At 41.5% G+C, this 26,396-nt stretch overlaps 1 long non-coding RNA gene across 1 annotated transcript in view; it reads right to left on the bottom strand.

Annotated features, from left to right (window-relative positions):
• Nucleotides 1–26,396, bottom strand: part of LOC110203055 (uncharacterized) — a 213,270-nt gene that overhangs the window by 25,639 nt on the left and 161,235 nt on the right. Inside the window, exon 3 of the long non-coding RNA XR_013484371.1 lies at nt 17,974–18,023. This is a non-coding gene — a long non-coding RNA (uncharacterized LOC110203055). The remainder of the gene's footprint in view (nt 1–17,973; nt 18,024–26,396) is intronic.

The following is a 26,396-nucleotide window of genomic DNA, read 5'->3' as shown; positions in this document are numbered from 1 at the left end:
GCTGAAATTTACATTGGCCCTATCTATAGGGAGACACATGTTTGCTTAGCAAATTAATAGAGTAAATAAGATCTCAGATATTTAAATTCTTAAGGGAACTGTTTCAAGCACTTTTAGAAGCATTAATATACTTTTATGCAATAATATACAGTTAATATAAAGTTTCTCTTCTAATTGCAAGTGTTAAGAGGGAGATCCTCAAGAAAATGGATGACCAGAAAAGAAGATTCACTGGTCATCTATGGAGAGTAAAGGATCACAGATGGAGAGCCCAAGTGCTGGATTGGTACCCCAAAATACTGAAAAGCACATACTGCAAATCTTCTGAGTTAGACCTATGGAAGGCATGGCAAGAATCCCATAAGAAGGCAAGGTTGGTTTGGGATTTGCACCTTCACAATATCTCTCAAATGTGTTCTACTCTCTACATTTATACTACCACAACCGTAGCTCAGGTCCTCATCTCTTACCTCTCACTTGGACTATTACAATAGCCTTTTAATTGATCTCCCTGCCTTGTCTCTTCCTCCTCCACTCCATCTTCTACTGAGCTGTTGAATAGATTTGTCTAAAGTCCTGGTCAGATCATGTTATACACACACTGACACACACAAGTCCAGGTCTCCCATTATCTACCTCTTCTATTGCATATTTAAAACCCTTCTGGTCTTCTTACACCTTGCTTTTTTCCAGGAACTCCACAACCCAATCAATCAGGCAATAAACATTTACAAAGTACATACTATGTGCCAGGTATTGTCCTAAACTCCGGAGATTCAAAGAAAGGTATTTTTTAAAAAATCCCTGCTCACAAAGAGCTAGGTCACAGTCGAATGGGGAAGATTATAAATAATAAACATTTATATAGCACTTACTAGGTGCCAAGCACTGTAAGCACTTTACAATTATCATTGCATTTCATTCTTACAACACTGGAAGGTAGGTTCTATTATTATATCCATCTTACAGAGGAGGAAACTGAGGCAAACAAGATTAAATGACTTGCCCAGGGTCATACTGTTGTCTGAGGGTAAATTTGAACTCAGGTCTTCCTGACTCAAGGCTGGGTGCTGTAGCCAGTGCTCCACTATCTGCCCACAATGCATGTTACATTCAGTATAAAAATCAAAATTAAGGGGGTGTATGTGTGTGTGTGTGTGTGTGTGTGTGTGTGTGTGTGTGTGTGTGTGTGTTTTAGACTATGGTCAATCTAACTTGGACTTGTTGTGATTTTATGAATTTGACACCTGGGGACTTGGACCCATGCTAGCCTCCCATCCCACCTCTGATGAGCTTTCCGTTTACCAGAGAATCAAAACAATCCATACCCACTCTCCAAGAAATGCAGACACTGGCCCTCCCTCTGGAATCAGGGCCCTGCTTTTGCTTTCACCTTATCTGCATACAAAACAGCATTAACAAAGGGAAAACCCAGCAATACATCACTAGGCAGAATGCAAACCAGGCAAACAAGAAAAAAAGCCTACGTCTCTCATCCGCTCACCCAAAGCAATTAAAAAGTACCCCACAAGACTGCTGATGGTGTCATATAAAAAACCATGGAGTAGACTGGGTTCTTTTTCCTCCTCCAAAAGCCAGCAGAGCAGTTCTTTGCATACTTACAGTGAGGCGCACGACTGATGAGGAGCCCACCACCCACGCAGGATGGAGGATGTCATAGGAGAACCGCGCTAGTTGTGACCTTCCTCTTTAAAATAAGGTGAATTCCGTTTTGATGGACCATGCAATTCAAAAGTTCAATGGAAAAACAAAACAAACATTTGGGGTTGCTATAGAAGTAGATAGAGGCAGCTAAAAGGCTCAGTGGTGAGAGCACTGTACCTGGAGTCAGGAAGATCTGAGTTCAAATAAGGCTTCAGTAGCTGTGTGACCCTGGGTAAGTCATTTAACATCAGTTTGCCTTAATCCACTGGAAAAGGAAATGGCAACTCACTCTAGCATCTTTACCAAGAAAACCTCAGATGGGGTCAACAAAGAGTCCGATGTGACTGAAAAGCAAAACAGACTGCTATATCTCTACCAACTGCACGTTGCATTGTAAATAAATTTGATGGGAACCATTTACATAGTGCTTTAAGGTTTGCAACTTTTACATACGTTGACAGATGATTGTTGAAAGTTAAATAAAGAGGCAGCTAGGTGGTGCATGGGACTGAGCAATGTGCCTGATGTTAGGAAGACCTGAGTTCAAATCCAGCCTCAGCCACTTACTAGCTTTGTGGCACTGGAGAATTCACATAGCTGCTGGCTGCCTCAGTTTCCTCATCTGTAAAATGAGGAAAATAGTGGCACTTATTCCCCTAAGATTGTTGTAAGCATCAAATGGGATTATATTTGTAGAGCTCTTTGCAAATTGTAAAGCACTATAGGAATGCTGGTTATTATTATGTAGAAATTATCATGCAAGTCAATGAGGAAACAAGACTTAATTTATAGTGCTGGTGCAGTATTAAGAGCATGAATGAATCAAGTCTTGGTTTCAACATTTATAAGACCTTGGACAAATCTCTTCTATTCAGAGCCTTCTCAGTCCCTCACCTATAAAGTGGCAATGATAGGACTTGCACCAGTGTACCATGGGATTATTATGAGGGCATCCTGTGTAAACCTTAAAGTGCCTTATCATCATGAGAGGTTGTTGTGCTGTTATTCATACAGGTATGCACATGGCTCTTCAGAGCCTCCCTCCACAGGTTTGCAGGAAGACAGCCTAAGCCTCAGTGATCCTCAGTTTAATTCATCAGCCAGTCAGCAGGCAGCCAGTAGTAAAGACCTGACCAAGGTCTGGGATTTGAAATTTGGCTCCAGGCCAGGCAGCAACAGCCAGTCCAAGTGGGAGTCTGGAAAAAGGCCAGTATTTCCAGTGTTTCGTACTGGGTTTCCATTTAGTTAAATTAGGCCTTTCATAGTGACTCCAGCTGCTAGGGCTGTGCCCTCAGATTTCCTGCCATTCACTGAGCAAACATCTTGCATATCCCTAAGTGTTGTTCATGCTTCATTTTCAAAGAGATGATATCACAGAGTGATGGTGAATTGGAGTGAAGTGAGAAGTGAGGTAGAGTTGCACAAAGTTGTCAGCCTCACTTTCTCTTCCAAAGTCATCCACATCCAGTGGCGGGACAAAAGTCAGGATGACTGGCGATGGCCCGGGATTCAGTGGATGACTGTGGTGTCTTCAATGTCTGACCAAGATCTGAGCATTCCACAAAGCCTACCTCAGCCGCCTCCCTGATCGCGGGTACAAATTGTTCTCATCCTCCCATTCTGCCCATGTCCCTAGACATTTACATCTTGTCTCCTCCTTAGACTATGATAGCCTTGAGGGCAAAGGCCAGTGTTTTTGACTTTCTTTAAATCCTCAGGGCTTAGCACAGGGTCTGGTACCCAGTAAGTGCTTAATAAATGCACATTGACCTTGATAAGTGCCTCCTTCCTCTGCTGGGTCCTGAGAATGTGCATCAGGTCATCTGAGCCTCATAACAGCCCTGGGGGTGTAGCATAGACTGTCTACTTATTCATTGTTCCATTTTGCAGATGAGAAAACTGAAGCTCAGAACAGCACCCAGTGTCCCATAGCTACAAAATGCAAGAACTGAGATTTAAACCTGTTTCTCAGCTCCAAGGTCACTGCACCACACTGCTCTCAGACGCCTCAGTACTAAGAATAGCTCACATCTTCTAGCCCCCTTAGAGTTTACGAAGTGTTTTCCTCCAAGCAATCCTGTGAAATAGGAGCCATTTTATCTCCAGTCTACAGATGAAGGAATTAGAGACACAGAGAGGTTATTGTTTTTGGACAAGGTCACACAGCTAGTAATGCCTGAACCAGGATATAGCCAAATCCACATGTCCTGACTCCAAATTCAATGACCTTCCTACTCTCCTGGGTACCTTAAGCAGTTTACAGTCTACTAGGGGTAAAAGAAATCTATTTCAATAGCAGCAATACAAAGGAGAGTGGAAGAAGTACTTAGAGAAGATCCAGGCAAAGTTATGATAATGACTGATGCGCACAGAGTGCTGAAAAGTTTGCAAAGCACTTCACTTATAGGAGCTTGGATAGCTTAAAACTGCACCAAGACTTTAGGGATACCCCGTGTTCTCTAGGCTGAACTTCACAGAGATCTTGTGATGTAGTAAACGGTATGGGCATTATTCTCCCCATTATTATCCCCATCATCCTCATTAGATGAGTAGAATAAGGGTCAGAGTTACCCTTGGTCACCCAGCTAGTGACTAAATGTCAGAGATGGGGTTCAAATCTAGGTCTTCCTCTTCTCTGGGCTATGCAATTCCAATCAACCATTTTGCCTCTGAAATTACTGTAAAGAAATTTAAGGAGAGAGAGCTCACTTTCAGCCAGAAGCAGGAAGAAGATAGGGTTATCATGGAAGGTTTCACACAGGCGGCGGCATCTGAGATAAGCCTTTAAATAATAATAATAATAGCTAATATCCATACAGCAATTGCTATGTGTCAAGTACCATGGTAAGCACTTTATAATTATTATTTTATTTGATTTTCACAACTCTGATAGGTAAATGCTATTATTATCCCTACTTTACAGATAAGGAAACTGAGGCAAACAGGGATTAAGTGACTTGCCCAGGGTCACACAGCTAGTAAGTGTCTGAGGCCACATTTGAACTCAGATCTTTCTGACTCTGGGTCCATAACTCTATTCAAAGCACCACCTATTTAGCCTCCCTGATAAGAATAAGACTTTTTACAGAAGGCTATTTCAATAGTTAAGGTCAGAGGTGATATGCCCCTGAGCTAACATGGTGTTCTGTGAACTATTCTGTGGGGTGGCCTGGAGAAATTTCACCCCAGGTGAGAGCTCAGTACTCCCTCCTACCCACTCCTACATTCTGCAAAATTCTCAGACCTGTATATAGAGGATCGGGTCCTTGCTTAGAAGGTCTTTTTTATAATAATCTGACATGATCACTGAGCTATGAGATTACTTTTTAAAAATAGATCCAAAATTAGTTTTCTTGGTTTTTAAAATATAAACTTCTTACTACACATTTAGGAAGTCTAGGGGGGTGGGGTAGGCAGGGGATCAAAGAGTGTGGGGGGGGGGTGTAAGGAGCATATAGGAGATGTGTCCAGGCCCTTGGAGTGATAATGATAGATAGCTTTTATGTTTAGTCATTTTTTCAATCGTGTCTGACTCTTCATGACCCCACTTGAGATTTTCTTGGCAAAGATACGGGAGTGGTTTGCCATTTCCTTCTCTAGTTCATTTTACAGATGAGGAAACTGAGCTCTTGTACAGCACTTCAAAATTTACAAAGCATTCTACAAATCTCATTTTATCCTAACAACAACCCTGGAGGGTAGGTGCTCTTCTCATCCCCATTTTACAGATGAGGATACTGAGGCAAGCAGAGGTTAAGTGGCTTTTCCTGGGTCACACAGCTAGTCAGTGTCTGAGTTCAGATTTAAACTCAGATCTCTCCTGACTCCAGGCCCAATACCCTAACCATTGTGCCCGCTTGGCTACTTAGGCTTGGAGCAGCTTCTACCTGAGTTGCTCTTTTCTTTAAGCTTTCCAAGCAGTTAAATCTTCCACACTGACATTCTTGTCTCTGTAGGAAGGAACTACCTTCCCAGCCAACCTGGGATTCTGAGATGCAGAAAATAACAGGTCCTGGACCATAAAAGCTCAAAAGCCTAAGTTTAGTGTTGGGATTCAGACTCAGCCTGCCTGGAGCCAGAGTTTTTATTAAAGTGCCGTACAAATTTACACGGCATAAATTATTTAAACCTCCAAGGCCAAGTGGCAAAGTAATAAGGTTAGACCCCCTACACCAACTCCATCTAGCTGTATGATCTTGGATATCACTTAGCCCTTCTGAATCTCAGATTCTATACCTTACAAAGAACCCTTTCGTTACCTGCCCTGATAGATTTTGTGAGGAAAGTCCTTAGTATTCATTAAAAAGTCCTATACAAGTATGAGTTTTTATTGTCATCTGGGGTGTCCTAAAAGTCTTAATGTAAGTTTAAGTTTTTAATAGCATACAGCTGCAAGTTTGGGGACACACTGTATTCACTTGCATGCTTTTACCAGTGGTTGATGTTTCAGGAAACTTGTCACACGCAGGCTGTGTCACTTCTCGAGGCCCAAGAGTATTCCATTGTATTCCTGTGACACAATCGATATGTGGTTTTCTGGGGTTAAGACTCAGAACTTGACATTGCTATCATGCTAAATACTGTGTAGGGGAGGGAGCACAGGAGAGCAAGCCCACATCACATGAGCATCTATCAAAGGAACTGGGAATGCTGAGCCTGCGGAGAAGACCAGTGAGTGACATGATGGTTGTCTTCAAGTATTTGAAGGCTTGTCACAAGGAGGAGGGATTCAACTTTTCCCATATCATTCCAGAAGGCTGAATCAGGAACAATGAGTAGAAAAGGTAGATTTAGGCTTGATGTTAGGGAAAACATCCTCGTCATCAGAGCTGTCCAGAAATGGAATGAGTTGCCTCAAGAGCTCAGTCAGTCAATCAACATACATTTATTAAGTGCTTACTATGTGCCAGGCACTGGGCTAATCAGTGAGGATACAAAGACAGTCCTTGTTTTCCAGCACCTCACCAGCATGAAGACAGCATGAAGACAACTGCATACAGACGGGACAAATTGGAAACAATCAATAGAGGGATGGCATTGGAATAAAGGGAGATCGGGAAAGGCTTCCTGTAGAAGGAGAGATTCTGGCTGGGACCTGAAGGAAGGCAGGAAGTGGAGATGAGAAAGGAGGACATTCCAGGGATGGGAACAGCCAGGGAAAATGCTCTGAGTTAGGAAATGGAGCGTCTTGTGGTTTCCACCTCTTTGTATATCTTTAAACAAAGACTAGGTGAACACTTACTGATTACATTATAGTGTGGACTGCTTCTTGTAAGGATCAGACTAGATCGTCACTGGAGTGGTTTGACATTTCCTTCTCCAGCTCGAGGCAAACAGGGTTAAATGACTTGCCCAGGGTTACATAGCTAGTAAGTGACTGAGGCCAGATTTGAACTCAGGAAGATGAGTCTTCCCAACTCCAGGCCTGGCACTCTGTGCACTATGGCGCCACCTAGCTGCCCGATTCTATAAGCTTAAGCAATATATTGTCTATCCTTCTGGCAACAATAGACAGCCACAAATGGGGTCATTGCAGTTTGTTTGACTTATCTTTCACATAAAAGGTTTTTCACAACATTTTTCAAATAAATAACACACTCCCATTTACCCCACTCAGCACCATGATATCAGCTCAATCAGAATGCCAAGTGATCATTTGTTTTGCTTGACTTAGATTTTCTTTCTTTATTTTCTTTTTGTCTTTCTTTTTTTTTATTTGAGGTGGAGGTAGAAGGAAGAGAAAGTAAATACTTGTTAGATTAAAAAAAAGATGAACAAGTGATACAAAGGACCATGGAAAGACAAGACTGAGTGTAAGCAGGCTGCCATTAAACTACCAGCAACAATTCCATGAACAGATGTGTGTGAACAGGTATTGAGATGGGTCATTCATATCCCAAGAATGAAACAATGGATGGACAGCCCCACAGCTACATGGGTGTCCTCAAGATATAAAAAAGACCAGAGCAAGCCCATTAGTGTATTGAACAGATCCTCTGTGGAGCAGTAGCAGAAGAGGTGAGAATATCACGGAGAATGAGAAAGCACAGAATATTTTGAGCTGAGTGAGTTGAAAGGAGGGAGGAGGGAGAGTACAAAACACCAATGGGATCAGACATGTCACAGAGGCAAAGTTTACTGTCTCTGTATTTTTTTTCTTTTTCCTTATTCTATTTTCTCTTTAAGAAAAAAGGCATTCCTCATTCCTTTCCCATGGTCCTAGACTTAAATCTGCATATCACACGCTGCTGGTTGCTTAACTAAGATTGCCCTCAGTATGTAAAAAAAAAAAATAGCCTCTAAAAGATTTGTCCAGAACTGTTTTCAGTAAAATAAGTTTAAATTATACAACGCCCTAGAATGGTTGGAGCAGGCAATCAAACCAATAGGAAAAAAAGTAAGCTTTTGTTTAGAGAGGAATGAAAATTTAAAAGTATGAACTTGGGGCTAAATCTATCAATCAATTAAAAAACATTTAGTAAGTACCTATTATTTTTAAGGCACTGTGCTAAGTTGTGGGAATACAAAAAGAGGCTAAAGACAGTCCTGCCCTCAAGGAGCTTACAATCTATTAGGGGAGACAACACTCAAGCAAATACATACAGAGCAAGCTATATACAAGAGAAATAGGAAGTAATTAAGAGAAGGAAGGTATTAGAATTAAGAGGGGTTGGGGAAAGTCTCTAGTAAAAGAAGAAATTTTAGTTGGAATCTAAAGGAAGTTAGGGAGGCCAATAGGTGGAGCAGAGTAGGGAGAGGATTCTAGGCATTGGGGATAGCCAGAGAACATGCTGGAGCCAAGAGGCCAGTGTCCCTCGATCAAAGGGTATGTGTAGAGGAGTAATTGTAAGAGGATTGGAAAGGTAGGAAGGAGCTAGGTCATGAAGGGCTTTGAAAAGAAAAAAGAGCATTTTGCATTTGATCTTGGAGGCAAAATGGAGCCAATGGCGTTTATTAAATAGGGAAGTGACACAGTCAGACTTTAGGGGGAAAAAATCACCTTAGTGGATGAATGGAGGGTGGATTTGGAGCAGAGGGAGGTGGCAGGTGGACCCATTTCAATATTCCAGTTGTAAGGTGATAAGGGCCTGCCCTAGAGTAGTGGTTGTGTCAGAGGAGAGAAGGCGGTATATTCAAGAGAAGTTGCAAAGTGAAATTGACAGGTCTTGGCCACAGCTTGGCTATGGGAGGCAGGGTGAGAGACAGTGAAGAACCCAGGATGACTCCTAAGCCTGAGGGACTGGGAAGATGGTGTTGCCCTCTACAGCAAATGAGAAGGTAGAGTGGAGGAGGGTTCAGTTCTGTTTTGAACATGTTGGAGTTTAAGATGTCTATTGGACCTCCGGTTTGAGATGCTGAAAGGCAGTTGGAAACATGAGATTGGACGTCAGCAGAGAGATTGGGACAGGAAAGGTAGATTTGAGAATCATTAGCATAGAGATGGTAATCAAATCCATGAGAGCTGATGGGATCATCAAGTGAAATAGTATAGAGGAAGAAGAGAAGAAGGCTCATACAGAGCCCTGAAGGGATGCCTGTGGTTAAATGGCTTCATCTGGAAGAGGATCAAGCAAAGGTGGTAGAAGACTGATCAGATAGGTAGAAAGAAGACTTGGAAAGATTGGTTTTCTGAAAACCTAGAGGGAAGAGAATATTAAGTTGGAGAGAGTGATCAATGTTGTGTGCAGAGAAGTCAAGGAGAATGAGGATTGAGAAAAGGCCATTGGATTTGGCAACTAAGAGATCATTGGTTACTCTGGAGAAAGCAGTTGAGTGGAATGATAAGGTCAGAAGCCAGATTGTAAGACATTAAGAAAAGAGTAGGAGGAGAGAAAGTGGAGGCACCTGTTGTAGATGGCCATTTGGGGGAATTTATGGACAAAGGGCAGAGATGATAAAGGATGATAGTTAGGGGTATTACTAGAATACTAGAATCATATATTCCCAGTACCTAGTGTGGTATATTTCATCTTCTCAATTTCCTTTCTAGAATATCATCTGTGTCACACCCAAACGAGAGTTTCCTCCAAACCTCTATGTGGGGCTTCCTTCTCTTTCTATTCCCTTTCTTTCCATGATCTTATCGGTTCCCTTGGTTTCAATGTTCATTTCCATGCAGATAAATCCTAGGTCAATTCCTGATTGATCTCTCTTGAGTTCCAGTCCAATGTTATGAAAGGCAGATTGGACATTTTAAATGGATGTCAAACTCAACTTGCCCAAAACAGAATTGGCTCTCTTTCTCTCACCTCCATTCCCTGCCATGCACATCAGTCCCTCTTCTGAATGCCTCCATTTCCATGAAGGGTGCCACTATCACTCTGGGCATCCTGATTTGCGATTCCAGAGTCATCCTTTTGACTCCTCACTCCCCTTAACTCTCCATATTCATAACCAATCATTTGGCCAGTCTTTTCGATTCTACTTCCACAACATACCTGGACTTTATCCTCTTCTGTTCACTCAAACTCACCACACCAATCCGTGCCCTCATCATTCCTCACCTGATTAATTATTGCAGTGGCCTCCTAATTGGTCTCCTGCCTCAAAATAATGACCTTCTTGACCTTTCTGTAGCCTTTGACACTCTTCAGAGTTGTGAACACTATTCCTTCTTGGTTCTCTTCCGACCTATCTGACCACTCCTCAGTCTTCTTTGCTGGCCCTTCATCTAGGTTATGCCCACTGACCATGAGTGTCCCACAAAGCTCCATCCTGGGCCTTCTGCTCTCCTCTCTCTCTACTACTTCACTTGGTGATCTTGTCAATTCCCATGGATTCAATTACCACCTCTGTGATATTCTCAAATCTACTTATCCATCTCTAATCTCTCTGCTCACCTTTAGTCTTGCATCTCCAACTGCCAATTATAGATACATCTTGAACTGAAAGTCCTGTAAATATCTTCAACTCATCATGTCCCAAACTGAACTTATTATCTTTTCCCAAAAAGTCCTCCCCTTTACCAAATATCCCTACCACCATTGAGGGCATCACCATCCTGCTGGTTCCCTAGGCTCATGACTTTGGTTTCATCTTCTATTCCTCTATATCTCTCATGCCCCCCTACGTACAAGCTATTACCAAGGCCTGTCAATTTTACATTTTCAGCGTCTATTGAATATTCCCCCTTCTCTCCTTTGATATGGCCATGTTCCTGGTACACACCCCCATTTCCTTACACCAGGACTATTGCAATATAATTCTCTCCCCTCTCCAGTCCATTTGCCATTCATTTGCAAAGTGATTTTCTTAAAGTGAAGGTCTGATCATATCACCTTCCTCCTCTCCACCACTCAATTTACTCCACTGGTTCCCTATTACCTCTAGGATCAAATATAAAATTCTATTTGGCATTAAAAACTTTACATAACCTAGCCTTACCTCAAATTTCTAGTTTTTTTATGCCTTACACCCTGTTCCCCCAAGTACTCTTCAAGCTAGTGACACGGCCCTCTGTGCTATCCCCAGAACAAGATATTCCATCACCCAACTTGGAGCATTTTATTTTTATTATTCATTCATTCATTCATTCATTTTTAACATTCATTTTTTTTAAAGTGTAAGTTCCACATTCTTTCCCTCTCTCCAAGCCCTCCCCCACAAATGGAGATGGCAAGCAGAATGATATCAATTATACACTTAAAGTTTATGCAAACATTTCCATAATAGCCATTTTGCAACAAAAAAAGGGGGAGCAAGAAAAATATAGAAAGTGAAAAAAGTGTGTTTCGATATACATTCAGAGTTCATGAATTCTCTCTCTGGAGGACACCATTTTCCATCATAGGTGTTTTGGAACCATCAGAACATTTTTAATGGCTATCCTCATGGCCAGAATCCTCTCCCTCTTCCATCTCTGCCTCCTGGCTTTCCTGGTTTCCTTTAAGTCCCAGTTAAAATCCTACCTTCTAAAGGAAGCCTTTCCCAATCCCTCTTAATTCTAGCATCTCCCCTCTGTTGATTATTTTCCTATTTATTTTGTATATAACTTGTTTATGCATAGATCTTTGCACACTGTCTCCCCCATTAGATTGTAAGCTCTTTGAGGCCAGAGACTAGTTTTTTTTTCCCTTTCTTTGAATACCTATTACTTAACATGGTGCTGGAAGCATAGCAGGCACTTAATAAATGCTTATTGACTTGCTGACTGACTGAAAGACGGGTCACTGAACTTGCTAGACCTCAGTTCCTCATCAGTAAAATGAGTTCTGACCAAATGCTTTCTAAGTCTCTATGAAACTATGAATATATGATCTAAGTATCTCCTCTCTTCTTCACCCAACTATGACATTCCTAAAGTATAGGCCTAAAAAAGAACAAATCTAACCCTTCTTCTGTATGACAGCCCTCCAAATCCAATTACATCTCTCCTAAATCTTCTCTCCTTTAGGCATGGGAGTGCTAGAGCTGATGCCAATGGGTACTGAAACTGTTGTTCAATTTTCAAAATCTTTTCAGTTCCTTCTTTCCTTGGGCTCTACCCAAGGTGTGCCCTCTACCATGCTTTCCCCACTCTGGTTTTCTGGGTTTCCTCAGATGAGTATACCTTCTTAATGTTCAATGCTACCCACTCCTACCTCACCACACTTTACCTATCCTATTTCTTTTGAATAAGGTAAATCCTTCCTTCCAGGGCCATATTATAGTCATGGGTGTCATCTTACCAAATCCCAGTGAAAGTTCTGAGGCTAAATTTGCCTTGTTACCCCTAGTTTCTCTTACTTATTGCTAAACTTTCACCATGCGGCTTCTCCTGCCGGTTCCTCTTTTTGGATTTTGTCTCCAGTGAACTTCTTGGTACATCAAATGCTAGCCTCCTTCCTTTACTGCAGCTACTGCCCATGATATCTAGTTGAGTGAATATACCAATGCAGTTGTCACCCTGCTTCATTCTTTAAAAAAATTGTACAGCTATTTTGATTGGATGTTTAGGATACCAGGCAATTATGTTCCTACTGACTTTTGTTGGGTGCATTCTTTTTCTGGCCAGGAATGTTATCCCTAGTTCTGTACCTTAGGCCACCACCAGGGGTCACACAGCTACTGGTGGGAGAATACCTGTCAGGTTAGTTCCCTTTCCTACAGCCCTCAAAATGAATGTACTACCATGTTGTGGTGGTGGTTATTTAGTTGTTTCAGTCATGTTTGACTCTTCATGACCCCAGCTGGGGTTTTTTTGGAGAAGATACTGGAGTGCTTTGCCATTTTCTTCTCCAGCTCTTTTTTTTTTTTTTTTGGCGAGGCAATTGGGTTTAAGTGACTTTCCCAGGGTCACACAGCTAGTAAGTGTCAAGCATCTGGTCTGAGACTAGATTTGAACTCAGGTCCTCCTGACTCTAGGGCCTGTGCTCTATCCACTGTGCCACCTACCTTCTCCTCCAGCTTATTTTATAGATGAGGGACTGAGGTAAACAGGGTTTGACTTGCCCAGAGTCACACAGCTAGTAAGTGTCTGAGGCTGGATTTGAACATACAACAACCATTTATTAAGCGCTTACCATGTACATGGAGAGACATATGTTGGATGCTACCAGAAACACAAAGTTGAAATAAAACACAACCCCTGCCCTCATGGAGCTCACAGTATTTCAAGAGCATTTGAAATTTAAAAAAAAAAACACTCAATATAATTCCCAATATTACATTAAAAATGTATTGAAGAGATATAATAAATGAGTCCCATATGATCTTATGAGACCTAACTGGGGAGAAAGGGAGTTGTTGCTACCACTAGTTTCCTGGAGATGTGGTAATGTTTTTATAAAGTATATAAGAATTAAGGTGAAAAAAGGGTAGGGAGGATATTCAGGTGCTGGTAACACTGAGCAAAGGCATACACAGTATATGTTTGGGGAGCACAGACTTGGCCGGCTCCCCTGGAGCAGAGACTAAATGGAGAAGAGTTTTAATATGTAATAAGCCTGGAAAGCTAGGATGGTGTCGGGCTACAGGTAGCCTTGAATGTCAAGCATAAGAATCTGAACTTTAATTTATAGGCAGTACAACACCATTGAAAATTTTTGTACAGAAGAGCGGCATAACTAGATTTGTGCTTAAGAAAGATTATTCTGGCATCAGTGTAAAGGATGGAGTAGAAAAGAAAGGTCATTAAGACTAGAAGACCTGTCAGAACAGTAGAGTCAAACTCAAATAAAAAACAGGAACTCTGTGGCCACATGCTGACTTAGAAAACCACAAACTAATGTGATTTATGTTATATTATATTTTAATTTATTGTTAAAATTTCTCAATTATATTTTAATCTGGTTCCTGCCACACTGGGGTGTTTTGCAGGCAAACCCCTCCAGTGAGCTTGATAGCTCTATGTTGGAAGATATTGCAGTATACTAGGCATGTAGTAAGGAGCTACCTATAATGATGGACAGGAGTGGATATGGCTACAGAGAGGAAGGGATAGATGTGGGAGATCCACTTTTTCCCTTGGGCGTCATGGCTGGGCTCCCCTCACAGCCTCTGGGAGACAAGCAGGCATCATCTCTGCAGCAAGTGAGCTGCAGGAGAGCTCCACATGTCAAGACAGCGATTGAACTCTGTTTCATCTCCAGTACTGTGTGTGGCAGCCCAATCATGCTCAAAAATGCAATTCCATCAACCCTAACAAAGGCTAGAGATCAACTCTGATTTGTGGTCCATCGGGCTTGGGAAATGGCTCATTCACTTCAGCAAGCCCCCGCCACCACACTGTTGTCATAGCTAGTCCCAGGTCAAGCAAGACTTCCTTGATCTTGTGTTATTTCCATAATCATCCCTGTCATTTCAAAAAGAATAAGCAGGTAAGAGCAATTCTGTTGCTCCAATGAACACAGCAAAGCGATCTTCTGATGCCACTTAATTAGATCCATTTTATCTTCTCTGACCGAGCATGACATGCCAGAGCCCTTATTTATGAAAGAAAAATGAATGTCTTATGGTTTCTAACAAAATTGGAGAAAAAATTACCATGGCATTCAGCTTAATCTGTGTTTGTATCCGACATAAATGATCTGAAGATAAATTACAGGAAATTATTTTCCACTCCGTGTAACCATAACAACAGATGGGAATCGCTTCTCATCCGACTTTCTGAATGATCCCCAACTCTTCAGCATCGAGGGAATCAAACTTCTCGGTCTGAAGTCAGTCGGGACTTGAGGATCATGTTTGTGCCTTGTGGGGGAAGGTTACTAGGGATCAAGGCTATCTTTCATTAATGGCACACCCCCTAGGCTTTAGCCTTCCTTTTCCACCCTCCACCACCCACTCCACTAGCCCTTTAGAGATGTCTTAGTCTGGCATTCAAGATGCTGAACCATCTGAGTCCACCTTCCCTCACTAGCCTCATCTCATGCTGTTTCACATCCTTCCTGTTACAGTCTCTCTATTCAAAGCAAAGCGAATTACTGGCTGGTTACCAGTCTGGGGTAACGGAAAGAGTGCTGGATTCAAGTTTAGATGTTCTGAGTTCAAATCTTAGTTCAGTTACTTAAACCAGTATGAACTTGGGAAAGTAATTCCTCCTTTCTAGCTCTGAGTTTTCCTCATCTATAAATTGAAAGGGCTGATCTCTAAATCCCCTTTCAACTCAAAATGCTCTCAACCCTAATCTAATGCTAGTCTCCCCTGCCTTTGTACATTTATGTAAGTCAGGAGTACTTAAGCATTTTCGTGTTGTGGCAGTCTGGTAAAGCTCATGGAGTCCTTTTCAGAAAAATGTCTTTAAATTTTAAAAAATTAAAATATAATTAGATTATAAAAGGAAGCCAAATATGTTGAAATTAAGTTATCTAAATATATACATATACATATACATACATATATTATATATATATACACGCACTATATATACATACATATATACACACACACTATATATATATATTATATATATATATACACACACATATATATATACACACACATACTCTCTCTCTCTGTATATATATATATATATATATATATGTATGTATGTATATAAGTTCCTCATCCCCACCTACTAGAATCCTCTCCTTTCAAGAATTGGCTCAGGTGACATCTTTTTCACGAAGCATTCCCAAATTCCCCCAAAGTGATTTTTACTCCCTTTGATTTTCCTAGGCCATTTTGCCCAGATCTCCCCTTATTCCTGATTACAATCCTCATTACCTAATACTTGGGATGAAAGGATCATAGCTTTAGAGGTGGAAAAAAACCCTACCATCCATTCTAGTTAAACCCTTCTTTTTATTTTTTTCTTTCTTTTTATTTTTTATTTAATATTTTATCCTTCCCTAATTACATGTAAAAGAAATTTTCAACTTTTGTTTTTAAAAATTTTGTGTTCCTGGGGTAGCTAGGTGGTGCAGTGAATAGAGCACCAGCCCTGGATTCAGGAGGACCTGAATTCAAATCTGACCTCAGACACGAAACACTCACTAGCTGTGTGACCCTAGGCAAGTCACTTAACCCCATTGCCTGGCCAAAAAAAAAATTTGTGTTCCAAATTCTCTCCCTCCCTCCCTTTCCCACATCATTGACAAGGCAAACAATTTGATATAGTAACCCCTCAGCTGGTCAGTGACAGAGCCATGGCCCAATCTCAAGTTCTCTGATTCCAAACCCAATACTTTTTCACTAAAATATGATCTTAGACACAGAGTTGGAAGGAGCCTCAAGGGACTTCATGTTCAACACCCTTATTTCAACAGACTAGGAAGCTTAAAAAGCTTATCCCAGGTCACACAGGTAGCAAACATAAGAGGCAGGACTTGAACTCAGGTCCTCTGACTCTAATGTCAGAACTCTTTCTGCTATACCACATAGCCGTAATAATGACAGCTAGCATTCATATAGCACTTTAAATTTTGCAAAGCATTTTATAAATATTATCTCATTTGATCCTCACAACAATGCTGGGAGGTGAGTGATATTATTATCCCCATATTACAGATGAGGAAACAGAGGTACCATGAGGTTAGGTGGCTTGCCCAGTGTCATGCACAGCTAGTAAATATCTGATGCTAGATTTGAACTCAAGACTTCCTGAGTCCAGGTCCAGTACTCGACACACTAACTTGTGACACCTAGCTGACTCACATACCATACTGCTTCTGTGCTGTATGTGGGGGGGTGGGGGGGAAGTATATAAACCTCCTCTGAGACTGTAATCTACCCCAGAACAGGAACTGTTTTTCATTGTTGTATCATTGTGTTACCCAAGGCAAGGCTGTGCCCATAGAATATATACAGTGCATAATGTTTATGAGCCTAATGCTCAGAAAACTTGGAGAATGATGCTATTTATCACCATGTCCAGGGTAAAGATAAAAAGTTTAATCTTTCCTATCTTTGGCTGATGTAGGTAATCTATGTAAAGGATTCCCTAAAGCCTTCTCTGAAACCTCCCTGCAGTAATGACCTTCTACCACCCCACCCCCCTCCTCATATTTTGTTTGACCTTTCTAACGCAGTGACAAGGCAGATAGGTGGGACAGTGGATAGAGCATCAGGCCTGGAGTCAGGGAGACCTGAGCTCAAATCTGGCCATAGACAGTTACTAGCTGTGTGACCCTAGGCAAGTCACTTAACCCTATTTGTCTCAGTTTCCTCATTTGTAAAATGAGCTGGAGAAGGAAATGGCAAACTACTCCAGTATCTTTGTCAAGAAGATCCTAACTAACCTATACTAGCATACTATTTCTCTCTTAATGAAGAATAAAATCCCATTAACTTCTTTGACTGTCACATTATATGTAGATATCAATAAAATATCAAACATTTTGTATTGTGTATATATCATATTTTGTGTGTATGTCAAGGTAATCCCAAACATGTTGAAAAAATAATATATATATGTATATATGTGTGTGTGTATATATCATACTACGTATGTCAATTTAATATAAAATGTTATATACATATACCATGTATTATATGTCCATGCAATATCAAACATGTATATATATCTTGTTATGTCAATGTAACATCCAATATGTATTATCGTATTGTGTTGTATGTTAATATATCATCAAATATGTTGTGTATATGCCATGTATTGTATGTCAATATAACACCGAACGCGCCTGTGTATATCATGCTGCATCGTATGTCAATATAAGATCAAACATGTTGTACATGTATCATGTTATATTGTATATCAGTATGTCAAGCCTGTGTATATATATCATGCTGTATATATGTGTATATGTGTGTGTGTGTGTGTGTGTGTGTGTATGTCAATGTAATATCAAGCATAAAAGCTGCCCAAAAAACCCAGATCATTTTTATATTAGTTGCTATCTGGCCACATTTCCCCTAACTCCCTATTACCTTTTTGACTCTGGTGAAGTCACAGCCTCCAGGCCTCAGTTTTCTTTTATCTAAAAAGAGAAGATTAGATTAAATGACCTCTGATGTCACTTCCTGTTGCATATTTTTTATCCTACTTCTAGCTAGGGACACCAGGGAAGGCTTCATGGAGGAAGCACCGTTTATTTCAGTGTGTCCGTGAAGAATGGGAAGGGACAGAACAGTTTGGGAAGACATACTAAGAAATCTGAGGCAGAGGAAACAGATCGAATAAAGGTAAAATAACCATGGAACATGGTCAACCATAATACATCTAAGTGTAGATGTCCCACAGGCAACTAGTAAGTGGTTTAGCTTAGTTGGAGCACAGAGCACATGAGATGAATGTGAGATATTGCTGGTAAGATTACTGGGAGCCCAACTGTGGAGGGCCTTAAATGTCAAAATGGCATTTAAGCCTTTTCCTATGGGCAATGGGAAGCCATTGATTGAAGGGCTGCATTTTGTTTTTAGCAGAAGATTGTCATTGAAATTAATCTGACTGAAGAAGGCAGCATGGATTGGAGGAATGACTGGAGGTAGAGACGATGTTTAGGTGGTAAGCGCCTCAATGAGGTCAATTGGCAGCAGTGAATATTGAAAGGACACATCCAGGAAGACTGTCTTTGCCTAGTAAGACTTCCACCCTTACTCCAAAGGGGCCAAGGTTTCAAACTCTACCCTAATATCTAAAACCATTCTACTCACCCCATTAGGCTAACTTATTTACCATTTCTGAAAATGACACACATTTCTTCCTTTTGTTAGCCCAGGTAGAATCCTACCCATATAGGAAGCATATAAGAGGTTTCTGTCCAAGGCAGGATTTGCTTTGCTTTGTAGGCACCCTGAACCTACTCTCCTGGTACTTAAAATCACATAGTCCCAGAGATGGAAAAAATTTCAGAGGACAACCATTCCAACCCCTACTTAAAGCTGGAATCCCTTCTACAAACCACTAGACTGGATTCTACCCCAATCTCCTGCCTTAACCTCCAGTACTCATCAACTCCCTGATTCCAGCCTGGTCTCCTGACTCCTAATTTCCTAGGCTCTATCTTGCCTTTGGCTTTCAGGAAGTCCACAGTCCTGGCCTTCCAATTCTAGATGTGTTAGCACTTTTGATCTTGGCTTCCTACAGAACCTTTGCCGGTCCTTTCTTAGTTTGAGATGCAGTAGCCATGAAAGGTTTTATAGAGAAGGACAGGCTTGAACCATGCCCTTAAAGGATGGTAGGATTAATATATGCAGATCAGGAGAGGCATCCAATAGGAAGATGGAAAGACATGAACAAGGGCATTAAGAAAGGAAGAAACGTGAGCTGGTCAGGCAATCATGTCCTTTGATGTGCCCATCTTCAGCTAACAAGGTAAGAAAACAAAAAGGAATTGTTTCCTTCCAGAAAGAGGGATGGCACTGGGTTGCAGAGTACATGGCAGGGTGTAAGATGTGAGACTATCTCACAACATGACTAATATGAAATATGTTTTACATGATTGCACATATATAGCTAGATCAAATTGCTTGCCATAGGAGGGGAGAGGGACAGAAGGAGGGAGAAAAATTGGAACTCAAAATTTTATTTAAAATGAATGTTAAAAATTGTCTTTACATGTAATTGGAAAAAAAATACTATTTTAAAAGGGGAAAAAAGACATAAGACTAAAGGGGGGGGGCAGCTTTTGAAAGGTTTTGATTGCCAAGCAAACAATATCACATTTGATCTTGAAGGTGATAGGAGGCTTCTGGAATTTATTGAATTAAGACATCCCAGGGGAGGGGAGGGAAGCAGGGAGGGCAATATGAGATGGTCAGACATGCATTTTAGGATGATCAGTCTGACAACCAAGTGGAGAACAGATTGTAATGAGTAGAGACCTGTGACAGGAAGGCCAACCAGCAGGTTACTGCAATAGTCCAAGCACGAGGTGATGAAGGACTGCACCAGAGTGATGACGGTGTCAGAGAAGGGAAGAGAACACATATGAGAGAGGTAACCAAGACAAAACGGATAGGCCCTGGCAGATTGAATCCGGGGAGGGTCTGGTGAGACAGAGTGACGAGTTGAGGACAAAGTGCTATGTGCAGTCTGTATTTTTCTCTGGTGCAGAAGTGCTCAAAGTGGGATCCAGGGACCCCTCAGGGTGTCCAAGAGGTCAAAACTATTTTCTGAACAATTCAGTTGTGTCCAACTCTATGTGACCACATGTCCAAGCAGTTTTCTTGACAAAGATACTGAAGTGGTTTGCCATTTCCTTCTCCAGCTCATTTTACAGAAGAGGAAACTGAGGCAAACAGTGTTAAATGACTTTCTCAGAGCCACACAGCTAATAAGTGTCTGAGGTTGGATTTGAATTCAGATCTTCCTGACTCCAGGACCAGCATTCTATCCATGCACCTTTTAACTGCCATGGATTCAGGAAGTATTGAATTCAAATCCAACCTCAGACACTTATTAACTGTGTGACCCTGGGCAATCCCTTCATAATAATATTAAGAGGTTTAATTTCTAGTAAGGCAAATATTGATAGATATTTACACATATAAACAAAAGTTCTTTGGGGCAGGATCCTTAGTAACTTTTAAGATCATAAAGAGGTCCTGAAACCAAAAAGTTCAAAAACCACTGCTTTAATGTATAAAGCAGAGCTAGACATACTGTAGAAATTAAATAAATGCTTGTTGAATAATTAAGAGATAAGGAATGAAGAAACCAATAAGAAACTAATAAATACATTAGGAATGCGTGCGCAATGAAGAAATGTGAATGATCAATAAATAAAAATGACTTAATGAATAATGAATGGATGGATGAACAAAGAATGAATAAATGAGTAATCAAAGAACAAGAAATGAATTTAATAGTCCATAGAGGACAATTTTATTAGGTACGACATCATAGAAGTGTATACTGTGATGAGGGATAGAATATTTAGCTCACTCATCACCATTTCATGAGGACTGGATGTCAGCTGAACAGGTGGTATAATGGATAGAGCACCTGGCCTTGAGTCAGGAAGACCTGAGTTCAAATCTGGCCTCCGACACTTACTAGCTGTGTGACCCTGGGCAAGTCATTCAACCCTGTTTGCCTCAGATTCCTCATCTATAAAATGAGTTGGAGAAGAAAATGTCAAACCACTCCAGTGTCTTTGCCAAGAAAACCTTCTAAAATGGGAGTCACAAGGAGTCTGAAATGACCCAGCAACAGGCTCGACTAGGTGGTGTAGTGGATAGAGTGCCAGGTTTATAGTCAGGAAGATCTGAGTTCAAATCAAGTCTCAGGTACTCACTAGCTGTATGACCCTGGGCAAGTCACTTAACCCTCTTTGCCTCAGTTTCCTCATCTGTAAAATGAGCTGGAGAAGGAAATGGCAAACCATTCCAGTATCTCTGCCAAGAAAACCCCAAATGGGGTCATGAAGAATCAGACACAACTTGAACAACCGAACAACAAAGGGTCACGACTGAAAAACAACTGACCAACAATAAAATTATTACTAATGACAGGAAATTTACTACCTCCCAAGGAAGCACATTCCACTTTGGGTCAGCGCTCATGGTTAGAAAGTTTTTTCTTATATTGAGGCTAAGTCTTCTTTGTGCTTTCTGCTCTGTGCTTCTAGTTCTGTCTTCTAGGGACAAACTGAAGTCTAATCCACCTGCCACAAATCCTTGAAGACAAAGATTGCCCTACCTGCATTTCAAGAGCGAATTCTAAGAGGGGCTTCACCATACTGCCCAAGCAGCCCATGACGCAGAAAAAGGGTTAAGAACCCCTGGAGTGGAGCGAAACCTGAGGCAGGAACACTTAGTACACCTGTGAGTGTACCCAAAGGCTCTGTCCTGTACACTCGTCCCATTACGCTTTCTTGTGATCTTACCAATTCCATTATTTCTGTCTAGCTCTATATCCATCCCAAGAAGGTCTCCTGAATCCCTGTAAATCAATAAAAGGAAGGAAGCAAGGAAGCACTTACTGAGCACCTACTGTGTCAAGTCAATAAGCATTTATTAAGCACCTAATATGCACCAGATCCATGCTAAGCCTGGTGCTACAAAATACACCAGCACAGCCTCACATCAGCAGCTGCCTCATGGACATTTAAAAATAGATGTCCCAGAACAATCTCAAACTCAACATTTCCAAAAGAAAATTCACAATCCTTTCCCTCTAGTAAAGTTCCCCGTTTGTATCGAGGACACCACCATCCTTCCATTTTCCCAGGCGTGAAATGTCATTGATCTCCTTGCTCTCTTTCACCCCCATGTATCCACTGAGTTGCCAAAGCTTGCTGTTCTTACCTCCACGACATCTCTCGCATCTGACTTTTTCATTACACACATTCAGCCTCACCATCTCTCCCCTAAGGAATAGCAACGACCTCTGAATTGGGCTCCCTGCCCCAAGTTTCTCTCTATTTCAGTGGTCTCAGCCTTTTTTGTGTCATGGATCCTTTGCAGTCTGGGGGAGCCCTTCTGAGAACAACATTTTACAAGGCATAAAATAAATACATTGCTGTTGTTCAGTCATTTTTCAATCATGTCTGACTCTTTGAGAGCACCTAGCTGCCCAAAACAAATATGTAGAATTACAAAGAAAACCAATGATATAAAATCCATTTACCAAAAATATTTTAAACAAATTTGAAAATTCCAGGTTAGCAATCTTTGCTACTCCAAACCATTGTCCTTGATGTGCCAAAGTGATTTTCTTTCTTTTTTTTTTTGGCGAGGCAATTGGAGTTAAGTGACTTGCCCAGGGTCACACAACTAGTAAGTGTCCAGTATCTGGTCTGAGGCCAGATTTGAACTCAGGAAGATGAGTCTTCCTGACTCCAGGCCTGGCATTCTCTCCACTGTGCCCCCAAAGTGATTTTCTAAGTGCCTCTGACCACATTACTCCCTCCCCTTCCCCACTTGATAAAACTCCAGTGACTCCCTCTTGTCTCTAAGCTAAAATATAAGGTCTTTGTTCAACTTCTGAAGCCCTTCATGACTTGGCTCTAGCCTCATTATAAACTAGGTCTCTTCCTATACCCTATGATATAGTCAAGTTGGCCTTCTCTCTGCTCCCCACACATGATACTCCCTCTCCCTTTTCTGTGTTTGGCTATATCCAGCAAAACTCTCAAATGCAGATGGAACCAAATTAAAATAAAATTGGAAACTATCTAACAAAATAAGTAAAAATATAATGCAACATAGATAATGTTAATTTGTGGTTTTCTAATTCAATATGTGGCAGGCAAGGATACTTTCTATTTGAGTTTGATATGCCTGTTCAAAACCATGCCTTTCGGGATACCCCCGAACTCTTAATGGCCTTCCCTCTCTAATTACCTTGGGTTTATTCTGTATTTATTATGTATATATTTATGCTGCATATTATACATGTCCAGATGGTCCCCACTGAGGGAATGTAGGGACCTTGAGAGACAAGCCTGTTTCACTTTTCTCTCTGTATCCCCGGCACGTAGTTCAGTGCCTGACACATAATAAACACTTAATAAATTCTTGTTGATTGATTGAGCATTTCCCTCTGTTTCTTTTCTGCAGGCTAACCATCCTACATTCATTCATCGTGTCCATTATACTGCAGACTTCTTCAAAGTAAGACCTGTGGTGTAAGCCCAGCACCTCACATAGAGCTCTGCATATAGTAGATGCTTCATTACATGCTTTTTGAATGAATGAAGACATGAGTGAAGAGTATGGGCTGCTCAGAGACAAGCAGACAGGAATACAAGGATGGGTGGGTAACCTGCAGAAGGCAGCTGAATGCTTCAGGGCTTTGTGGTCAGTTATTTGGAGAACAGGCCAGCTCCCACCTCCCAGACTGACTATATGATATCAGACTTTTCCTACACAATAGCTGGCATTTAACCTTTTTAGGTACTCAGCTTTGTAAGGTTTACTAAGTACCTGACATATTATTTCATTTGACCATCACAATGACGCTGTGGGGGTAGGTGCTGTTATTATCCCCATTTTACAGATGAAGTTTAGCCTCTTACCTACTGCCCTCTTCCCTGTGTTACACAATCCATTTTAATTCAGTTCAATTCAACAACCATAAATACCGACCACTTGTGGGGCCAGATGCTTCATGCTAGGGATAGGTAGCTGAAAAGGGGCTCATAGTCTAGGGAACATGACACGGACAAAGACAAGTGTAAGGCAAGATAAATTGTGAGGGGGTCTGAGGATGGATGGGAGATACATAACTGCTACTGTGGAAAGGGTACCTGTTCTGGAGTCAAAAGATCTGGGTTTCAATCCTGCCTTCAATACTTGCCACTTGCATATGGTAGGTCAATCATTTACCTTTGCTGGACCTGTCTCCTCAAGCAAAATGTCAGGGGTTACACTAAATGTCCTCTAGGGTCCCTTTCAGCTCTACCTCTAGCATATAAGTTCTCATGATATGACCCAAACGGTGGGCTGTAGGAAAATTGAGAGAGATCACTTTTTGCAAGGACATCCAAGGAAGGCTTCATGGAGGAAGTGGCGTGTGAATGGGCTCCACAAGAAAGAGAAGGATTTCAATCTGTAGAGAGGCAGTAAGACTGGATTCTAGGCATGGTGGGGAGGAGAGGAGAGAGTGAATTCCAGGCATGGAGGTGGGAGGCCAGAGGTGAAATAATTCAAGATGAATCCGTGAATTGCTAGAGAGGGGAGACTTCATTGTTCTCTTTTCTTTCCTCTCCCCCTTTCCTCCACCCTCCCCATTTGGTTTTTCTTCATCCAGGAGCTTTTCAATAAATGAGAATAATCAAAAACAGCCTGATGATTTCACCAGATAGCTGCTGCCTGCCTGGAGAGCCAGGACAGAGCCGGAGAAGATAAACCACCTTGGGGTTAATCACTCTGATCCCAAATCTCTTCTCTGCTGTTGTCTGGTGGCTGAAACATGAAAACCCTGAGCTGTTTTGTTCTACCAGCCCAGACAGGAAGGATGCAGACTGTGCAGGCAATTTTCTCTAAGAAACAATTTGGGGGGAGGGAGAAGATTGCAGTAACCAGGCAAACAGTGTCTATTTTGAGCTCATTTCCAAATAACAGAATAAAGAGACTTCCCTTTACTTTTCACAAACCTCCTCAGCATAATAACAGAAATTGGGTGAGCTGTTGAAGCTCATAGATGGCCTCATTTTTTTTTTTATTGGTCAAACTGGGATTTGGGAGGGAGGATGTTAATCAAAGTGGGAGTCCCTCAGTAACATCGCTTTGTCCTTGAATCTCATCTAGTACTTCATTTGCTTCTCTCCAATGTATTTATCACATATTGTTGTCATCTGCATTAGGGTCTTATCTCCCTACTAGACTGTAGTCTTTATGTGGACAAGGTCAAGGTCACAGGATCATAGATTTAGATCCCAGGGGGATCTTAGAGATCACTTAGTCCAACACCTTCAGCATCTCCCCCAAAGTCTTGAGTTCTGGATTTAACAACAGACCTAAGATGCCAATTGACTGCCAAAAGCTTTAAGTTTAAACTACAATACTACGAAAAGGAGGACTTTGGTGTCTTGGGTCAGGATCTTTTCTTTATTGTTCACACGTATGTGATACAGTGGGAAAGTACATCGTCTGGGGAGTCATAGGGCCTGGGTTCAAATCTCATCCCTAACATCTCTCAACAATGTGATCCTGGGCCTCTCCAGGTCTCAGCTTCCTCATTTGCAAAATAAGGAATCAACCTTTTCATTTTTTTTTTTTTGCAAGGCAATTGGAGTTAAGTGACTTGCCCAGGGTCACGCAGCTAGTGTCAAATGTCTGGTCTGAGACCCAATTTGAACTCAGGTCCTCCTGACTCCAGGGTCGGTGCTCTATCCACTGAGCCACCTAGCCGCCTCCAACCCTTTCATTTTAAAGAGGAAATTGACCCTCATTTGAACTTATAGTCTCCCCCAGGACAGACATACTGGCTCTGTGAACAGTATGTCCGAGATCTAATTTTACTAGATTGTTATATTGTACCAGAGTGTTAAAATTGGAATGATCTTCCCAGATCATTATCCAGTCCCCTCATTTTATGGGGGAGGGAACTGAGGCCCAGAGATGGAAAAAGAGCTGCCTAATTGAGATGCACAATGACGGAGCTGGGACTTGAGCCCAAGTCTTCTGGTGGCACCCTGGTACCCTTCCAAAGTACCACACCACCCCTGGCCTTCTACAAAGGGAATCTCAGAAGGGCTGCTGAGTTCAGCGACTCCCAACAGCTTTGACAAAATCCATCCTAGAAGCCAAAGCCAGTCTCCCCCCTCATTACATGCAGCAGGGAAGCACTGTCTGGGTAGGGAGGCAGCTGGGAGTAGCTGAGAACAGTTGCATTCCACCATAATTTCCCAATTGAATAGCAGATGCTATCATTTTATCTGCCTTACAATATGCCATGTGTG

This window comes from Phascolarctos cinereus, unplaced genomic scaffold (genome assembly GCF_003287225.1).
Source record: "Phascolarctos cinereus isolate Bilbo 61053 unplaced genomic scaffold, phaCin_HiC Scaffold_2;HRSCAF=192, whole genome shotgun sequence".
In the NCBI taxonomy this organism is placed as follows: Eukaryota; Metazoa; Chordata; class Mammalia; order Diprotodontia; family Phascolarctidae; genus Phascolarctos; species Phascolarctos cinereus.
The sequence above is the reverse complement of the archived record's forward strand: the minus strand, read 5'-3'. Positions and strand labels throughout refer to the sequence as shown.